The sequence below is a fragment of the Rousettus aegyptiacus genome, unplaced genomic scaffold (genome assembly GCF_014176215.1).
Source record: "Rousettus aegyptiacus isolate mRouAeg1 unplaced genomic scaffold, mRouAeg1.p scaffold_m13_p_4, whole genome shotgun sequence".
Taxonomy (NCBI): Eukaryota; Metazoa; Chordata; class Mammalia; order Chiroptera; family Pteropodidae; genus Rousettus; species Rousettus aegyptiacus.
In genome coordinates, this window is record NW_023416307.1 from 140,753,820 (window position 1) to 140,774,450 (window position 20,631).

The 20,631-nt window shown below is 39.5% G+C and overlaps 1 pseudogene; it reads right to left on the minus strand.

Moving 5' to 3' along the window:
* Positions 1-382: 382 nt before the first annotated feature.
* On the minus strand, positions 383-501 carry LOC118602218 (annotated as a pseudogene).
* Positions 502-20,631: the final 20,130 nt, after the last annotated feature.

Consider the following 20,631-nt stretch of genomic DNA (forward strand, 5'->3'; position numbering starts at 1 on the left):
ATCCTCATGTTGCTATGCTAACAAGGAGGCTTCATCAAGTTGCTTATTGAGCAGCAGATGTGGGCGAAAAGAAGCCAGAGTAAGAAGAAAGGGGACTTGTGAGCCACTCCTCTGGGACTGCAGAAGAGAGTACCCAATTTGAAGAATTATTCAAGTGTTTAGCTAAGTCATTTAATATTATTGAAATCTTTAAGTTAAAGAAATATTTAAAGTGGGTTTTACTCTATGATTCATTTTTGACACCTATCAAAAAAAAAAGGAGAAATAGAGAATCAAGTTTAAGAATTATTATTATTATTATTATTTTAGGCAAGGCAGCCCTTAGTTAACCTCGCAGATTGCAAGGATCTTGTCAGTTTACAATCCCTTACTTTTTGTTTTATGCCTATAGCACCTGGTCTTCCTAGGTGGTCTTCCATCCAAGTACTAACCAGGCCAGACCCTGCTTAGCTTCCAAGATCAGATGAGATTGGGCTCGTTCAGGGTAGCATAACCATAGACAAGTTTAAGAATTATTAACTGTATAGTCCAAGTAATCCCAAATATCTTATTTAAAATAAGGTTATTGGAAAAATACAAAAAAAAAAAAAAAAGATACACACTTGAAAAAGAAAAGAGCTTTTCCTTACGTATTTATTCTCTCACGCATTAGCCAATTTGACAGGTTATGTTTTTATATTTTTTAACATTTCTCTATTTCAAATAGTAAGACCAAATGCAAATATAATCATGATAAAGGCAGCATAGATTTTGACTCTTCCCAAATTCCCACATAGAGCAACTAGACAGCAATACCGAAAAACCAAGAAACAACACTTATAACAAAACTAAGCACCAAAGTATCCCTCAAATATATCTAAGTTCCAGCACTGAAAGGCAAAAATAAATAAATAAATAAATAAATAAATAAATAAATAAATAAATAAATGAAGTCCCAGTAGCAAAAAGATCCTTAGCATCAGATCGTCATCTGAACCAGGAAATGTACATGATAAGCCTAGAAACTCCTACCAGAGAGTAAGAAATACATCAAAATGAAGAATTACACATGGAAATGAAATTATGTGCCAGCTTGAAGAAGCTTTCGCTGACCAATGTTTGGACAGTTTGAACTTAAATAATGATAAGAATTGCAAACTGATTGAATATTTTAAATCCATGGATTAATAATGATATAAATATTGGTCACTTTCCAAAGATGACATAAAAAATTGTTGTTTAAAAAACTTGCAAATAAAGGAACAAATCAAGCACCTATTCTGACTTTCCTACGTGAACTATACCACTAAGTAACCAAACAGTAGATGAATGGAAGTTTCTCATTAAATACAAATAAAATGATAGAATCAGAATATCGCCACTTTACAAACCTCACGTAACTAATAGATCTAGGCATCAACCCCAAGGAGAGAATATAAACCAGTGGGTATGTACCTCTACATCGACCAGAGTTTGGCTGAAGGGAATAAAGCGAAGTCTGATAAAAATTCATTCTGCTGTAAATTTGCAGGAAATAGAGGCATGTGGTTGAACTGCACCATTATTACATGATCCATAAAATCCTGACTATGCACAACAACAGGTCAAACGGCCTAGGTTTTGCAGCAGATAACATGTAAGGAAAAGAAAAGGACAGAAGGAGAAGCTGTAGATTTAATAGGAGACTTTAAAAAATAAAAAAATAAAAAAATTAACAGGCCAGTTTAAACGTTTGTATTAAGGAATGAATATTTGAGAGCTGAAATGTCAAGAAATGAAGAAAATTATTATTCAAAAGTTAAGATGGTGCTAATTACAATTGAGATGAGGCACGTGGAAGCCTCCTGGGGCCTTAGCAACATTCCCTTTGTTGACTAGATGATAATTTCATCGGTTTCCACCTTATGATAATTTATAGATCTGTACATTTGGTTTCTGTGGTTGCATATTACTCAATTTCCTTTTGTAACACAATAGGTGAGCCACTTACAAAAACAGCAGACAAAAAATAGAAACGAAAAATAATATAATAAGGCCACCTTAAATTTAAGGCCATCTTTTAATTGAAACACCAAAGTTAATGATCTTGGGGAAGAAACAAGGAGACAAAATGTCAGTCATCGGCAAAGATAAGACACTAGAGACAGCAAAGTGTCAGAGAGGAAGCTGCTCTGGAGAATCTACAGCTCCCACCAGACAAAACACACTGACGTTCCAATCCTGCAACACAGAAGAAGTAATGAAATAAATACTTAAAAAAAAAATCATCAATGAATTTAATCAAAGGGTTGAGAATTTCCCCTCACGATACCTATCCATATTCATAAAATGGGAAATAAAACCCACTAAAAGGAAATGTACTTTGTCACCAACTTTTCTGAGACAGCTCTGTTGTGAGAGGCCTGAATTGCATTCTGTCAGTCCTCTTTCAGATGCCTGTTAAACTTTCTAATAAACCACTCCCTCATAGTGACTTCTTAGTGAATCAATTGAGGCTGAGTAACATAAAAGGGCAATTGAATTTGCCTACCCTATGACCCTCGAGAATAGAAGGAATTTATACATTGCCCTTTCTTGAAGTAAGTTGACTTCATGCCATAACAGTCAACAAGAATGAAACTTGAGTTTTTGCCCTAGCTGTGAACATAGTAGCTCTGTCCAGTCTTCCTTCCTAGACATTTCCAGAAGCACGAGATGAGAAGTTTAGACCATGCCAATCGTGGTAGATTGAATAATGATATCCTTTCCTTACCCATCTTTGTACCCACACCCTTTTCCTCGTACCAGAGTAGTTCTTCCTATTAGAGGTGCAATGTACTTTCCTTTCCTCTTCATGTGATCTTGAGACTGGCCGAGAATAGGATGTGGGCAGGAATGGTAGAGTGCCAATTCCAAGCCTAATCCTTACAAGGCACCCTTTGTTTACTTTTTATTTCTTTACTTCTGCCATCAGTGTGAGAAGAGTTTTCCCAAGTTACTGCTGCCCTCTTAGCCTGGGCCCTAGAATGAAGATACATGAAGAAACCAACCAAACTGAGTCCACTATGCACCAAGAAGATAAGTCCATTGATACTCACAGCTCGAAGCAGCAATGCCAGCCAAGCCCAATCTCAACCAGTTGACTAACAAATAAAGGAACAAGAACAAATGATTATTCTCTAAGCCCCTGAATTTGGGGTGGTTTGTTATATAGCAATTACTAGCTGACACATCAACTAAGCTGATGTAATATGTAATCAATCACTCCTTCCTTAGAATTTCAGTCTTCAAGCCTGACTTTTTCTATAACTAAAGCCCAAAGTGTACCATTTTCCAGACTCATTCTTCTCTTATTTAGCTCTCTCCCTTGCTTTCCTATTTCAGTCTGAAAGAGAGGATAATGCAATCCAGGCTTCAGCAATAAAATTCATATATATTCATTGAAGCCTTCCTCCTTGGCCTTACCGTTTATTCTTTTTATTCTTCCTAATTGCATGATTTTATGATTTGATCCTTCACATGGCCTATGTGAGTAGAGTACATGTTATTCTCCACATCATATTTTGTATCTATTCCTAGATAAAGGTTGAAAGTAGGATGGAGGGAAGAAAGAACAAGGGAAAGAAAACTTTGTCACCGTTCGTGTTCCGTTTTAAATTGCATCCCACCTACATCCCGTTTTGTCATTTCTGAACCATCACTCTTACCTGTGATTCATTTTTGCATGTTTTGTCATTCTCAATTTTGCAATTTCAAGACACTGCAGAGAAATATGCCAGGCAGTAAAGAAGATCATCATAAGGAAAAAATCGATGTTGTCTTCCCCAATCAGACACATTACGAAAAAGTGAAATTTTCCACAATCTTTCTGGAGGCAAAAAAGCTGCCACAAAGATAAAACATCTATATAAGATTTCCTTTCATTGTGGGTGTCAGGATGAAATGACAGCTGTCTCACATTCTTCCTGAGGATGTAGGGCTCTTCCCCAAGGGAGAGTCTCTGGCCACAGAAGGCTGGACCAACAAGCATCACCCCCAGGAAAGAGTGACCATGGCAGTAAGTGCTGCCTTCCCCTAGAAATTTTTCTCCTCTACCTCCTTCTGGCTGGGTTACAGCCTGGTAGCTGCCCTGGCCAGATTTCACATTTCTGGCACCCCAAAGCAGTGAAATCTCATGTATGGAGTATCCTATATTTTTGATGGAGAATTCTTTAAATGACACTTTCTCACAAGGACTAAACAAAAAGTTGTATGACTATATCATCACACCTACGGCCTGCCAAAAAAATGTTTATAAGCCAATGTCTTTAAATCTATCGTGCAATTACCCAAGAAATATTTGATAAGGGGAAAAAATGTTAATTTTTCTGAATGTTAATCGAGTGTACACTATTTGCCAAGTACCTTACATATCTTATTTTATTTAATTCTCATAACATCCCTATACAAGATATATTTTTATTCTCATTTTACTGATGAGAAGGATTCAGGGCCAGGAAGAATCCATCACCTTATTTAAGGTTATACAGCTTGTAAAAGGTAAAACTCATGGGAAAAACAAGATGTCTCACCAATTTTAGAATTGTCATAAATGATAGTACATGGTAACTAGATAAGGAAGATGTGTTAGTGTCTCTCTGCTTGTCCCCCAATACCTAATCGTCATATCAGACCCTATTCATTCACTCATTTATTTATTCTTTCAACAAACCCATACTTAGTGCCTTTTCTGTCACTGTGCCAAACACTGGAAGGGCCTGCCCTTAAAGATAGATACAGAAATTTAAAAAGGCTTATTCTAAGGTTACACATAATATACTTTGAAGGAGGCCTTTTGATTAATATGAGCTTAACTCTTGCTAAAGTAACCAGATGAGGCCCAAGATGGAGTCACTTAGGCTAAGCCCCACACCAGCACACCAAAACTTGTCTTTGCTCAGCTCTCCCAGAAAAGAAAAGCTTTGGTCAACCAATCAGCCTTTGTCTGCTGGCACAAGTTATCTAATTCAGCTTCAAGACTTCCTTATGTTCTACATAAGGAAAGTAACCTGCTTTGATCAATCAGCAAATGTCTAGTATAACTTTCTTGCTTCTACTTGCTTTGGTCTATAAAAATCTCTCTCTTTATAGAAGTCTTTGGATCTCCTATCTGCTAGATTAGATGGTGCCCAATTCATGGATTGCTGAATAAAAGCCTACTACTACATCAGTAAATTGTCTGTGGAAAATTTTCTTTTAACACTCTAAACATCGACAGCATCATCTGCCAGACGAGTTTGCTACCCGGGATTCTCCTGGTCACCCCAGTGTGGGTGCCAAGCTCAACTTTTTTCCTCGGGCCTTGGCAAGCTGCGATTTCCCCTACGGAGAAGGTTGATGTGTGTTTGGAAGGGGGATAGTTGGGATCCAATCAAGGTCTTCACAGGCTTCAGTTTATTATATCATATTGACATGGAAACTTTAATTTAAATTCACCTCTTGTCTGTAATAATAATGATGGGATGCAATCAAGCCAGATATTAGCTCAAATCAGGGGCTTGTTAACTTCCTAATTAGCTCATTGTGCTTGCTGTGCATAGGAAAGGCAGACCCTAATGACGACCATTTAAAATTCACTTTGTCTTACTCACTTTTAATTATTTGGGTCTTTCTGTTTTCACCTCCATGCAAACCTTGCTGAGGCCCAGCATTGGCGTTAAAACAAAAGGCAGATTTCAGCTGCTCAGGTTATATACTGATATCCTGCAACTGTAGCACACACCCCTACTTCCAGCACCATGCCTTGCAGCACCAGGCCTTAAGCATGCTCTTCTCCCTCTACAAACTCTAGGAGGCAGCCTTCTGACCCAGAGTCACTCTGCCACAATCTTGGGTCCATAGCAACCTCCTACTCATTTATGTAGTTATTCAAATAACAAATCTTTATTGAGTATTCACTTGGTGTCAGCTCTGTGCTAGATTGTGAGCACAGGGAGGACACGTCTCACACCTGATAGATAATGTAGGGTTAACCAGACACAAAAGGAGTTTGCTCAGGGAAGAGAGATGTGAGTGAAAATAAGGAATGCAGAAAATGTCCCAGGCAAAGGGTGATGTGTATACAAAAGCTTCAAAAGTGAAAAAGAATCATCTTCTCTAGAACTAAAAGAAAAGTTCAATATTTTTAACAGAAAATATAACATAGGAAGGGAGTGAACAAGATAATGATAGAAGGTAAAAAGACTTACTCAGATCTCCCTGCTCCATACTAAAGAATTTGGACTTAATTATAAAGCCAGGATCCCCCCACAGGGTATGCTAGAATAACAATGCTTATCCATATTGTGTTATAATTATAATGCAGCAGGGCACACTGTGCTGTGTGGTATGGAGAGAAACATAAATAAGGGATTATAGGAGATGAGAAGCAGAAGAGAGAACTTATAATTAAAGAGGTTAGATGGGCATTTGGACTAGGCCTTACGCTGGAGGAAAATATGGGAGTTAAATTCAAATAATAGGAAGAATATAATCAAGTTCACAAAAAATTCTGAGAAGAAAGGAGAGTGAAGTAGCAGAGCTCTTATGTTTTGTGTGTGTGTGCACTAAGAAAGCTGAAAGAGTGAGCACAAAGATAACCACAGAAGAGTGTTTCTCAAATGCAGTCTTTATCCTATCACTTGAACCTACTGCCTCGGCAGCACATACTCAAAGCTCCTCCAGAGTATTGTGGATATGGGACACACGACTTTGACCAAATCCTTTCATTGACCTCATCTCTTGAGACTTTGCTAGACAGATGGTCCCTGAAAATCAACAAATCTACTTTCCATCCCTCCTCTAGACCTAGAGGAGGTTTGGTTCCCCTTTACTCCCCACCTGATATTTATTGTAATTCCTCTACCTAGAAAGCCTCCTGACCCCTCTCACTCTGAATCTACAATAAAAGATAATGCGCATTGTGTATAGATCTACTTTGCATTAACCCCCAACACAGTATCAAGTACTATATATTAAGATCTTTAGCTACATCATTTCATTTCATGTGCATTCCAATCTTATAAGAAAGATACTAATATCTCTATTTTACAGATAAGGAAATTTAGGCTCCAATAGCAAACATTCAGGCCATAATCACCAAGTTAGTATGTGGTAGAGCCAGGTCTCAAAGCCAGATTTGTCTCGCTTTGAAGTTGATGATCTTTTCCTGAACTCCAACTGCTCTGTTGAAACAGTGGCCATAATACATTTTATAAAAGAAATTTGACTTTTCTCTAGCCTTAATCAAAGTTTTCAATGATAATCATATAATGTCAGAAGTCTCAGCAGGCAGTAAGTCATAGAAGTCTTTTAAAACAAGAAAAAAACAAGAAAGAAAAAAGAGGAGTTTGACAGTGTTTTAGAGATTGGTTGTAAAGATACAAGGAAGAGAAGCCCACTTAAAGAAATTCATGAAAAATGGAAAGTTCCATAAGAATCTCATGGAATCCAATTGCAGGAAGCACAGCTGGGCTCTTGGGAACTGGGCTGTCCCCAGGTAGTTAGTCTTTCCATATCTTTCTTCCTGAGCCTTCCTGATCCCTAGCCCCAGGTTTGCATTGCCAATGTGCTTCATTCTTCTCTTTCTACAGAAAAACGTGTGTGCTCACTCATGTACATCCCAATATGGCAACCTCAGTCTTTGTGTCAACCTGACATTCAAAATCAACTCCTTAGAAATTACTGATTCAGTCTTTTTCCAAAGTCCATGTAAAGAAAATCTTAATGCCTCATCTTGGTTAAGTATCCTTCTCTAGTCTGTTCACTGTGGTTCTATTAATTGTAGGGCTATCTTTCTGGGGCTTTAGACAAGTAGGCTCTTAAAGAGGGAGGTTTGATAGTGAGTGTGCTGAGGTAGTAGAGACAAGTCATAGTATGGGAAAAAATTGTTGTGAAGTCTTAGACTCTCCAGAAGGCTACCACAACCATGGACAAGGGCAGAGTGCTAAGAAATTGACATATAAAAATAAGCAAACCACTTCAAGTCATACTAGGTTGGTATATATTAATACTTCTTAGTCTTAGTTTGACCATTGTTTTTTAAGTGTAAAAATACATTTTATGATTCATTAAATATGTTTAGAATGTGTTTTAAAGGACTGAATAATATAGAGCAGTGATCAGCTAACTAAGGCCCATGGTAGCCACTTGTTTTATAAATAAAGTTTTATTGGAACACAGCCATGCTCATTTGTTTAAGTATGGTCTATGGCTGCTTTCTTGCCACAATAGTAGCACTGAGTAGTTGCTAGTGATCCTATGGCTCACAAACCCTAAAATATTCACTATCTGACCCTTTAAGGCAAACACTGTCAATACCTGCTATAATTATGCTATTCTATATATGATCACTGTTTTCAATAGGTAACTTACGAAATCATTTTTAACTTTCTGAAGGGCTACCTACAAGAGGCTTGCAGTTTGAAACAATAAAACAAGGCTGTTGGAGTTACATAGGCTCTGTACATAATACGACCTCCTCAGGGTTAGTCATTGAGAACATAAGGTCAGTCTGGTCTCAGAAAAGATAGAATTCGCCAATATATCACCACTTCTTTCATCCTTCTTTATACCTGAGGAGATATTTGGGGAATTAGAGATGCATGACAAAGGCTTCAGCTGAAAAATAATCTATTCCTGTGTGTGTGTCGGAGGACAGCATTACATCCATGTAAGGTGTCATGGAACAGATTATCATTTTGACACTTTAGATATCCATAAACACCTGTACCCTGGACTTGAAATTGGAAAATCCAGTGTCGAAGCCCTGGTTCCCTCTCTTATAACAACGGGCATGTCCCATCTCTCAACTGCAAAATGCAGGACCTTTACTGGCATCAAGTATAATAAAGAATGTGAAAGGGTTTTTGTAAGTAGCTAGGTGAAGCACAAAATATAAGGTGTTATTAGAGATGGTTTCTTAACATCCAGCTGATCTTTAATTACATTTAACTTCAAAATTTCAATAGAGCCTTAGATAGTGGCAAAACCCATTCCCACTATACCATATATAGAGAGAACAGATATTTGTTGTGGGCCCTCTCTATGCTACTTCTTTTGAACACGTCATCTCATTAAGTCCTTGTGATCACCTCATGATCCACCCTCTGAAGTAGGTATCATCATCTCCATTTTACAGATGAGGAAACAGAAGTTAAATGTTTTTCAAGATCAATTATGGTGATGAACTTGTCCTGGTTTGTCTTAAACTTTCCCAGTTTTAGCACTGGACATCCTATGTCATGAGCAAGCCTTCAGTCCTGGAAAAACCACAACACCTGGTCACCCTAAGCATGGAAAGAAGACCTAGGCTTAAAACTTAGTTCTTAGTATCTACAGCCAGTGATCTTAATAGCTTGCCACACATTCAGCGATCGTCCACACACTCAGTCATCCTCTCTGAGTTCATCTTCTCATAATATCTAAAGTGGATATCTGTAGGCAGTGACCAAGAACCTGTTCATCCTTCCAGTGGATTTTTCAGCACTTAATGTAAAAGGTATTTACTCACAAGTGCAAAAGCAAACAGAGGAGAGGCCTAGCCAGAACCATCTCCCTTGTTGATTTGCCTTTCATGGTCACTGGTTCAAGTGTCAGCAGGATTAGCCCTCCCTACCACTTTCTGTTAAACTCTCAAGCAAAGGCACATAGTGATGTTAGAAGGCAGCCATGATGCTGAATGGCTTGAAGACAGAGGGCTGGAAAGTAGTAAGTCTGGAAATAAATTCAATTTTCTTCTGGCCATTTCTCTCCCAGAACCACTCACTTCTTTATTTCCCAGCCACTCAATAATGTCATGCATTTCATTTTATCTTCATGGAAACATGCTTTTAAGTAAGAAATTAAAACCAATCACACTGAGGTAGAAAGAGAACACAAAATTGTAAATATTACCTCTAGAAGGAGCTCCCGCTGCTATGTTCTAGCCCAAACTGATTGCATAAAAGATGAGAGCACTAAGGATCATAGGAACAACAGATTTTGCACCATAGCCATCTCACAAACTTACATTCCCAGCCTAGATCTTTCCCCTGAACTCCAGACTCATATATCAACTGTTTAGCAAATGTATCCATCGGATACCTAATAGTTATCTCAAACTTAATATGTCCAAAACAAAATTCCCAACTGTGTGTTGGTGGTCCCTAAGACCAGCCTCAGGCCTGATGATTCACTAGAAGGTCTCACAGGAATCAGAAAAGCTATTGTACTCATGGCTATGGTTTATTACAGTGAAAGAATATAGATTAAGCTCAGCAAAAGGAAAAGGTACATGAGGTATATAGCCTAGGAGGAACTACGTACAAGCTTCCAGGTTTCCCTATCGGGGGTTCATATAGGGACACACTTAATTCACCCAGCAATGATGTATGATAACACATGTACAGTGTTGTCAACTAAGGAAGCTCACTCAAGACTTGATGTTTAAGAATTTTACTTGGGGGTGAATCATTTAGAAATGCAACATTCACATGACTAACCTCAGTGACTCAGACTCCAGCCCTCCAAAGCAAAAACAGTCATTCACCATAAATCCCATTGTTAGGATAAACTTATCTGGTCACACTTGTGCAGCGTGGTCCAGACCTTCAGACATACAAAAACACTCCTATCATAATATTCCAAGGACTCAGAAGTATGCATCGCTCAGGAGCTGTTCAAGGACCAGCCCTGAAGACCAGCCTCTCTTTGCAGTGGGCAGGAATTTGAGCAATTAAAACTTGCTGGGTTCATCCTTTGCCTTCGCAACTTCCCTGTCTGTGCCAACAGCTACCTCCTCTTTCCAGATAACCAAGCCAACCTTGGAGAAAGTCTTGACTCCTCCTTTTTTCCCCTATCTCATATCAAATCCATCAGTAAATCTTAGTAGCTTTACTTAAATAATTTCTTCAGAATTTCAACCTCTTCTCCCAACCTTGCCACCAGTCCAAGCTGCCACTATGTATCACCTCGGTTATTAGAACAGCCTCCTACCTAATCTCCATGCTTCCATCCTCACTCTACTACAGTCCATTCTGAGCACAGCAGCAAGAGTAAATCTCTCATAACAGAGGCCAGATAAGGTTCCCCCTCTGATCAAACTATCGACTTCCCAGTTCAACAGCCCATGTCAGTATCCTGGATGCCTTCCCTTCCTCCAACTACATTTCTGACCTCATTTTCTCCCATTCTCTCCTACGATCACTTCTCATTAAGCCATAGTTCTTCAAAAACATACACCGCAAACCTGCCTCAGGGCCTTTGGACTTGGTTGTTCTGCTTATGTAAAATATTTCCCCCCAGAAATCCGCAAGGCTGAGTTATTCTTTCAGGTTTGTGTTCAAATGTCACTGGTGAATTCTACCCTGACCATCCCCCCACAATTCTGTGCAGTCCTTATCCGGCTTTAATTTTTAATGTTACTTATTATGCAATATACTTGTTGTACTATTTACTTATTTATTTGTTTATTGCCATCTCTTACAACTAGATACAAGGACTTTGTTTTGTTCACTGCTGTGACCGAGGTCTAGAAAACTACTGGACATATGGTTTAATAAATATCTATCGAATAAATAAATGTGGTCCCCAGAAAAGCAGCATCAGCATCACCAGAGAACTAGTTAAAAATGCAGATTGTTAAGCCTCCCCACCTCCAGACCTGCTGAGTCAGAAACTCTGGGCCCAAGCCCAGGGATATCTATTTAACAAGCCCTTCAGGTGCTGCTCCTGCAAATACAGTTCAAGAACCACTGCTCTTGCTAATACTTTACATACAGATACTGAAGCTTGGAGAGAGGAAATTACTCCCTGTGATGACACATCTGGATTATAAGCACAGACCTGTCTGGTCCCTGAGGCTGCCCGCTTAACCACAATACTGTGATGGTTATATTCGAGACTATTTTCCTCTTAGGGAAATTTCCCATTTCCCCTCACAGGAGGGAGGCTACCTGTGCTGTTTCCTACTCTAAAGGTATAATGTGCTCTTCTAAACCATTGCCAGAATGAGGCAAAGACAAAGACCATGTCAGAACTTCCTCCCTGGAGGCACAGTTCTTTTTCGGAACTCCTATTACCCCACCAAGACTTGCTCTGCATTTAAAATCAGTCTGGCAGAAAGTCCCCAGCTGCCAGCTCTGCAGGGGCGCCTATTCGGGAACTTATTAGGGCCGCTTCATCATCAAACCAGCGCATCCACCACTACCGCCTGGAATTGATTGTTAACAGAAACAAATAAACAGAGCTCTGTGGACTTGAAAAGCCTTGGTGATCAAAAGACCCACAGCCTCGACTGTCTCCTCCTGTCCCAGTTGTCAGCTGAGATGCTAATTGCTGGTCCAGGGAGAAGAGTTGGTGCTGAGAAGAACTGCAAGGCTGCTACTGACAAGCTTGAGAGCATCTTGCCTCTGCAGCCTGTGGCTTCCCAGCTGCCCATGGTTATTGTGGCACATCCTTTTAAGGTGCTTTCCAATTGCTTAGTCCCTCTTGGCTCTCCACTTTCTTCTCTTCCTCCACCACAGTCTCTACCTTTGCCTTCAGCAGTAGGCTATGCTCCTGGTAAGTTTTAGTGAGAAGAAGCAGCCTGATCGGCATAGCCTCTCCCTGGATATTCAATAACCAGAGGACAAATAGAGTTCACGTTCTACCCTGTTACGCTCACAGAAGCCGCTTGCTTCATTTCCTTTTTAAAATTCAGTCCCACTTGAAATGTTTTCTGTCATATAAGGCAATCTTCTAAGATTTAAAAATGGCAAGAGGAAATTGGCTGCTCAGACCCAGGAACCTAATTCCTTTATTTCTCTAAATGCTAATGACCTCAGTTCAGCAAATCAAGAGAAGAAAAGGGGGCTACTGTTTTGACTACCTGCAGGTCTCAGTTAGAAGTGGCAAAGGTGTGACAAGGGCCACAGAAACCTCAGAACAGGAAAGGCATGTGAGGAACATCCATTAACCCAGAAACATGCATTGTACAAACATTGGGTCTCAACCAAAGCAGTAATGTGACTGCCTTTTGCCATGGATAGTTTCTAGAAAATCAGCCACATAAGGAATAAAATGGGAAAAAAATAAAATTAGTTAACATAGTATGCAAGCACTTTAAATATATTAGCTCTTATGTGTTCCCTCCAATTTCCTAAGAGGCTAAGAAATCCAAGCAAAAAAGCATTGCACTTGGACAGTAACAGATTTGCATTCAAATGTCACCTCCAAAATCCACTGTTGGCTATTACCTTGAGTAAGCCAAAGTCACAGGGCCTCGAATGTCAGTGTGCCAAAGGGACCACTCTGAGCAATGGTTCTCATCCTGGAACATTGAAATCCCCTGGGAAGCTCAGAAAATACTAAGGTCGTGATCTGGGATGTAGCATAAACAGTGGAATTTGTTGAAAACTTTCCTGGGTGATGCTTATGCAGTACACTTTAAGTACTACTGATTATAAAATGTAAATGAGATTATAAATGACATAAATGTAAAGCCCTAACAGCTGCTTAATAACTATCTCTACAGCCTTTTTTACTGCTTGTCATCTCTTTCTTCCATCAGAGTCCAGAAAGAGAGCAGAAACATTCTAATTGTCTAACCACAGGATGTGCACTTTATTTACATCTAGGCAAAAACATTGACTTTAAAACTGCTGGCTAAGTGGACTCTGAGGATTACCTGTAGATTTACATTTTTTCTAGGTCATCCACCATATCCTGTGACAAACTGACTATCTTGAGAAATAGAGCATGTTATTGAACTTCAAGGTGATGTCAGTGAGATAACTATAAAAGATGACACACATGTAAGGAATTATTATTAGACCTAGTAAGAATTTGGGGATGCGTATTTTCCCCTTTGAGAATGCTGCAGATTCGTGCCTCTAAAATTAGACGTCAAATTAGCTTAAGAAATAAGAGCTTTAAATCCAGTCATGATAACTACTTCTTAACTCATTCCCCAGCTGATATCATCCAATTAAAATATTCTTTAGATTGGGATTACTGCTCCCTAATTATAGAATCCTAATAGAGTTTAAAATATTATCCTTGCTCTGACAGCTGACACATGAAATTCTTCATTTTCTGTTCCAGCCTACACGAATTCTCAATTCCTGGCTTCTCAGTTCTCCATAAAATTTTGTATTCACTTTAAAAAACTAAACAAACCAAAAAAAAGGTAACCCGAATATTAAAGCATTGGGGTAGCCTGAGGTCTCGCCAACCTCATGGCTCTAAAACAGATGAATAAATTGGTAATGATAACCTGGAATGAAAAATAAACTTTGTCTTCAAAACTCAGTTGTGAATGGGCTAAGCATAAGAAAGCATTACTCATACATTAATTTCAAAAACAAAAAACAAAAAAAAATGCAATATATCAATTAAATTTCATGTTAGTAATGGTTCAATGCATTTATAATTTCTAATCAGATGACCTAGATTATGTTTCGTCTTTGTAAGTAGATCTGCATTTCCATTCTCTATGACAAAATACCTGTGATGAAGATGCCCAAGTGTGGTACACTTCACAGGTCATACGCCAGGGCTGTGTGTCTATACGGTGATGGGCAGGGGCAGGGAAGACATGAAGGGAATGTAAGTAGAAGATGAATCCTAAAGACCGAGGGACAAAAACTTAAAGGCTGACTCTGGTTTTGCGGCCCTAGTCATTGTTAAAACTAGCAAAATAGGGAAACCCACAGTCTTAAAAGGACCTTGTAATTTCTTAAGACTTGCTAAAATCCACAATAAGCAGCTCTCACCCACCTCTCACACCACAAATCTCTGATCAGAAATAGATTATAAATAGGTGAAACATCTAAAACTAGAGCAATGGGAACATAGTTTAGAAATAATAATAATAATGAGGTCACCCACCGCAAGATATTTTTTCCCAGTAGGGAGGCTGACAGTTTCTCAAACTCTATCCCATATCTCGATTAAATGCACAAACGTTTCCTTCAAGGACATATTTGAAAATAAATAACTAGAATCATCCTTGGAAAATAGAGGTAATATATTCTTCTCAGGCCCCTATGCGTTTCTGAGTATGCTCTTTTTCTCACTGCTTTTCTCAGCCATGATGGCCCTTCTCAAATTTTCTCTGTTTCTGGTTAGGAGATACCTGAATGATTCACTTTAATGCAACATCTGAAAAGATAAAGGGGAAAAAAAATCAGTGCTGCTTTCCAAAAGTATTATTCTTATAGAAAATGTCTCTATCTCTATCTATCTATGTATCTATCTATGTATGTATCTATCTATCTATGTATCTATGTATCTATGTATCTATGTATCTATCTATCTATCTATCTATCTATCTATGTATCTATCTATCTATCTATCTATCTATCTATCTATCTATCAATAAAATTTCTCTTCCTGGGTGAAATCAATTATATTCAAATCACAGCAAAACAACAAATGAAATGGAAAGTTCGGTGAGAGTCTAGCTAATTTAGGTAACAAGGCCCCAATTTTTCTTCAATTATCTAGACAGTTTGCAAATATCAGGGGTGTGTGAGAGGTGATCTGAATTCTCTGTGTAATGGGACAAAAAGTTTTAAATTAACCTGTGCATTCTTCTTCAGCAGTTCTGTTCACTGCTATCCTGCCCACCACCCAGCACCACCACCCCCAACCCACATAGCAACAAGAACTTTCTATTCCACATGCCGCTTTCAAAAATGCAGAGAAAAAGAAAGGGTGGCTGCATAGCCTTGAATTTCAAACTATACTTCTGAGTCCCTTAGGGAAGACAGTTCATTTTAAAAGGAAAAGCTTTCTTTGAAAGGACCTGAGTATTTTGAGTAGCAAAAGAAAAAAAAGAGTTTTATGATCCAATGATAGATTTGAGGACGAAGAGCTGGCTGCCTCGGTCTCATTCTAGAGCAATAGGAAAGAATAGACCAGGAAAAAATTGTGAGGTGGGGCAGAGGGTGCAAGGAGGGCAGTGTGGAGAGGCTGGAAGGGAGTGTGTTTCCACAAGCAGAACTGGTGTTAGAAGAGTCTCAGAATCTGCTTGAGAGAGGCGGCCAGTTAGCAGCATCAGAGAGCTCTCAGGAGCTCAGTCAGTGTCTAAAGGCTCCGTGGTTGCCAGTGGAGGGCACCGTACTACTGTCGTCTCTACCATGTATCAGCTGTTCTTCTCAGGCCATCAATAACACTTACCCGCAGCAGCCAGTGATAAGCCTGTGGCTCCTCCAGCAAGTGACTCCTCAAATTTGTTCAGTCTATCTGAATGGCTCTATGAGTCAAATGACCCTTGTAAATGGCCCTGGGCAATCAGGAGTCCTATAAGCCTAAGGATAGGGGCCCAGGTGTCCAGAAAGTTGCTGATATTGAAGATGGATGGACAGACTTGAGATCCCCTCTTAAGCCCTTCCAAAGGTGAATGATCTTGCAGTCCCCCTTCAAAATATTTGACTTATATTATCAATAATATCATAATAATTTTTTTCAGCTACTACAAATGCTTACAAGATTTGAGCTGGAAGACTGAGACTCTTTCTCTTCCAACACATGTAGCAATATGGAGACCCAGCTTTCCAACTGAATTCCTTGTGGAACTCAGCATGCTACAGCCTCAGAAAATCCTCGTGAACCCCCAAGGTCTTGCCTGCCATGTAACTACACAGGCCACCATTTCCGCCTCTGTAAAATAAAGGGGAGGTGGGGCAGATGATCTCTATAATCACAGATTCCATGATTTCTGAAGTCTTTGGCTGGACTCCAACAGAAATCTTTCACTTTCATTTATTCCTGCCTCCAAGACTAAAAACTTCAATACTAATTAGCAATCACTACCAAAAAAATTGAGAAATGCAGAGGAAAAGAAAACCACATCTAACTGCCTGATTCCTCCCTCTGTCACTATTAAAGACAGAGCCAACAGTTGGAATTCCATTGGCATTGCATCCACCTATTGCCTTGGAGCCTCTGCCACCCCCTAATTAATGGGCCCTATGAGAAACAGAGAGAAAGGGAATATAAATTAGAGGGGAATGTTCTTTGCCAAATTGTCACTGCAGGGTTGACAGATAAGTTTTCTTCTTGAATGTAGGCTAGGTTTCAAATGTGAGATGAATTCTTACTTCTGACTCTCCTTGGTTTGGGGAGCACCTATGATTCCTAGTGACTCTGGCAGATGATGTGACAAATGTAGGGTTTCTAAAAGCAGAGGTCATAAACAACAAGGTACCACAGGCCAGATGCTAAATAGCCTACTTGGGGTCTTAATATCTTTTACGTAATTGCAATATATGTCATCTATTTTGTTGTTCTAGGCCTTTGAGAGATCAGCCTTAAAAGAAAGTAGAATTATAAGATCACTTTACATATGCATTGCTCTGAAGCAAATTGCAATTGCTTTCATCAGATTCTTCAGGGATCTGTCATGCTATCCCCTCAAAAAAGAGATAAGAATTCTTATTTAGTATTTTCCTAATGTAGTCCAGGGACTAATGCATCTGTGAGCATTAAAACCCAGAAAATAAGAGAAACACAGCAGGTCCTTATTCTACAAGTCCAGTAATAGTCCCAAGAGCTTTAAGAAATGCAACTAAGCAGTTGCCTGCTATCCATATATGGTACCCCAGAACTGAAATGCTATTTTTTCCTCTTATTTGGTGTATTTCAGCATTTTGCTATTTTCAGATACTGAGTTTCATTTCTTTTTATTATACTGTGTTATGGGTTTTTTTTCCCCCTTACTAAAATGGTAATGAAACTACAGAATCCAAAAGAGAGAAAAAGAGAGAAGTAGACAAAGGGAGAGGGGAATGGTAGCATTATCCATAGTCCTTGGATTTAGAAAATTTAGACTTATTTGTAGATCTCCCTCTTGGTTTCCATAACTTTGGGTAAGACATTTGACCTCTCTGGGCCTTTGTTATCATCTGTAAATTGTGGTTAAGCATGCTACATCGGAGACTGTTTTTGAGAATTAAGAAAAATAAATTGAGAAGAAAGATGTTATTCTCCTTATTCTGATTCCATTGACCAAACACAAACACTGGTGTATTTTTCTATATTTCCTCCAAATAATTTCCCAACAAATAAAAATTTGATAGTATTAAGTAGAGTGTCAATATGACTTTTAGCATGTTTTTAAAAATTCTACTTCGAAATAATTTTAGACTTACCAAAAAGTTGATTTTCCATTTCCTTCATTTTCCTCTATTTATTCATTGGAATTATTCTGTAAAAAAAAGAGATAGTCCTTTTCATATATTTATTCATTCACCTATTATTCTATAACCATTATTATGACTCATCAGTAATCATTTTATTATCTACTCTTAGGTTTGTTTGTTTGTTTGTTTGTTTTCCCCTCAAATTCTTGCAGCTTTGGCCATTGGAATTTGTTTAGTTTGACTACTATTCCTTTTCATGGGTCTTCATCCTTTTTTGAACACTTTCTTACTTTTGGGCACTACAAAATACTCCAGGCTGCTGTGTGTTCCAGAAATTGAGGTGTCTTGTTTTGTTTGCTTTTCTGTTCATTTCCCCCAGTTGCAATGGGTTTTGCCAGCTCTCTAGAGCAAAGATTTCTGTTCCTCCCCTTCCAGATAAGGTTGTATTCCAGAAGGGAAAAAGGGAGGGAGCAGGGTCTGAGAAAGGTTTTATGTCTCCCCTGGAGCACTGTTTTCTGTCTCCCCCAGTGCTGCACCACATGTAGGCTTCCTCAGGAATCCTCCCAGTCTTTCCTGGTAAGTTTAGAGAAAAGCCTGCAAGAGAACACCAGTGTTCTTTATGTCTGCAGCCCCCGTGAGCTTCCTACCATCCACCACCCCACACTTGACCTCTACAAATGTGTCAACAATCCCAGCCGAATTCTTCTTGCTGGTGTCTGCCTACAAACATCTCATATAAACAGGTTGCAGTTGCCTGTCTCTTCTGAGATTTTAAGTTAGTTGGTGGCCCTGTGACTTTAGCTACCCGATGGGTTCAAGAAAAGCCAAGGCCTCGTATTCTGTGTGCCTGTATTCTTGTTGTAAGTGTAGAAGTGATGTTCCTCCCGATTCTATTCCTAGTGGAACCCAGGAGACCCAGGATGACTAGGAGCTTATATGCTCACTCTTCTTGGCAAATTTCCTTCCTCCTTGGGTCAGAGACCCATCCTCATTAGCCTAACCTTACCGTTAGTAATCATCACACAAACACGCACAACTCCTCAAGTGATATGGGCCTGAACTTTTCGTAATTACAAATTTGGTTAACCTTTGCACCGCTCTATCGTTTTTCAATAACTGTTTCTTGCTATGCCTGTTGAAACCCAGGGAATCTTAGTCTAATGTTGCGAGCTCTCAGAGAAGGTGACAGTGCAGATAGGGGTTGGGAGAAAACTGCTAATGCATCCCCGACATGCCAGGGTAGGAGCAAGGGGCTGAAAAGGTGAAATCAATACAACATCCTTGAGTTCAATAAATATTGGGTGCCTGCTGTGTGGCAGGTGTACTCTAGGTAAGAGGGCTGTACGGATTGGAATGGCATGGCTCTTGCCTCCTTTACCTCGCACTCTAACATATAAAAAATAATTTCAATAAATTGCGATCAATGCTATACCAGAGGTATGTACAAATGTTACAGGACAATAGGTGGGAAAAATTATTTGTCCTGGGGCCATAATCTGATAGCCAGAGAGGATGGAAGGCAGACCCTGAGGTAAGGATATGAGGATAAGTAATTTATTTTGGAGGTTTTATCCCAAGACACACCAGTAGGGGAGTGGAAAGAGAGACAGGGGCATGTTATAAAGATCAATCATGCTAGAGATGCTGGGGCCCATGGACAACACATGGCTTGGGGTTAGTCAGCCCAAAAAGCAATTCTTCTGGTTATCAGTGAGGGCGGCTGTGCCCTGGGAGTGGGACATTAGGTTAGTCCCCTGTGGTTGTAGCCAGCATTGCACATAGGCAGATTGGACTCTGTGGCCAGAGATTGCTCTCAGAGTCACAGCAACTGGCAGCTGGAAGTCAGGTTGGCACACAAAGAAAAATGTGCCGAGGGGATATGGGTGGGCTGCTGACAGCATCGGCTGCAAGGTGTGCCATGCAGATCGAATCTTGAAGGATGAGTAGCACCAAAGAGAGGAGAAGCCCATATTGGGAAGAGGAAATGGCAGGAGCCAAGGATGAGCCAACCATGTTACAATGCAAGCAAGAAAACAGTTCAGAGGAGATAGAATCAATGGAAGTGAGGGAGGAAAAGCCAGAGTGTGGAAGACTTGATATTTACTCTTTAGGCAACAAGAATCATCAGAAAAGAGCAGGTGGGGGATAAATGGAGAGCTGAGGAAGAGGGAGCATGGTCAAGATGTGCTGTGATGTGTTTTCTCTGTCATATGCCCATGTCTATTTCCACATACATTTTCAGATCTCCTCTGTGTTATGTCTTACCGCACCATAGGACTTGGATTTCAAAGGAAAATAGGCAAGTCCTGGTCCTTGAGGAGCCGACATTGCTCAGCTCCTGTTTTTCCCTTCTACCAACTTGAAAGAAGAGATGGTCTCCTTTTCTTCACTCCCAGAGAGCCTACAGCATGCCTGACTCACAGAAGACCCTCAGTATCCATTTGTGAGAGGATGAATGAAAATGTATCATCACTCCTTAGTAATCAAAGCAGAAAGGACAAACATCAAGACTCAAATTCCAGTCCTGGCTCTGGCATACACTGCTTACAGG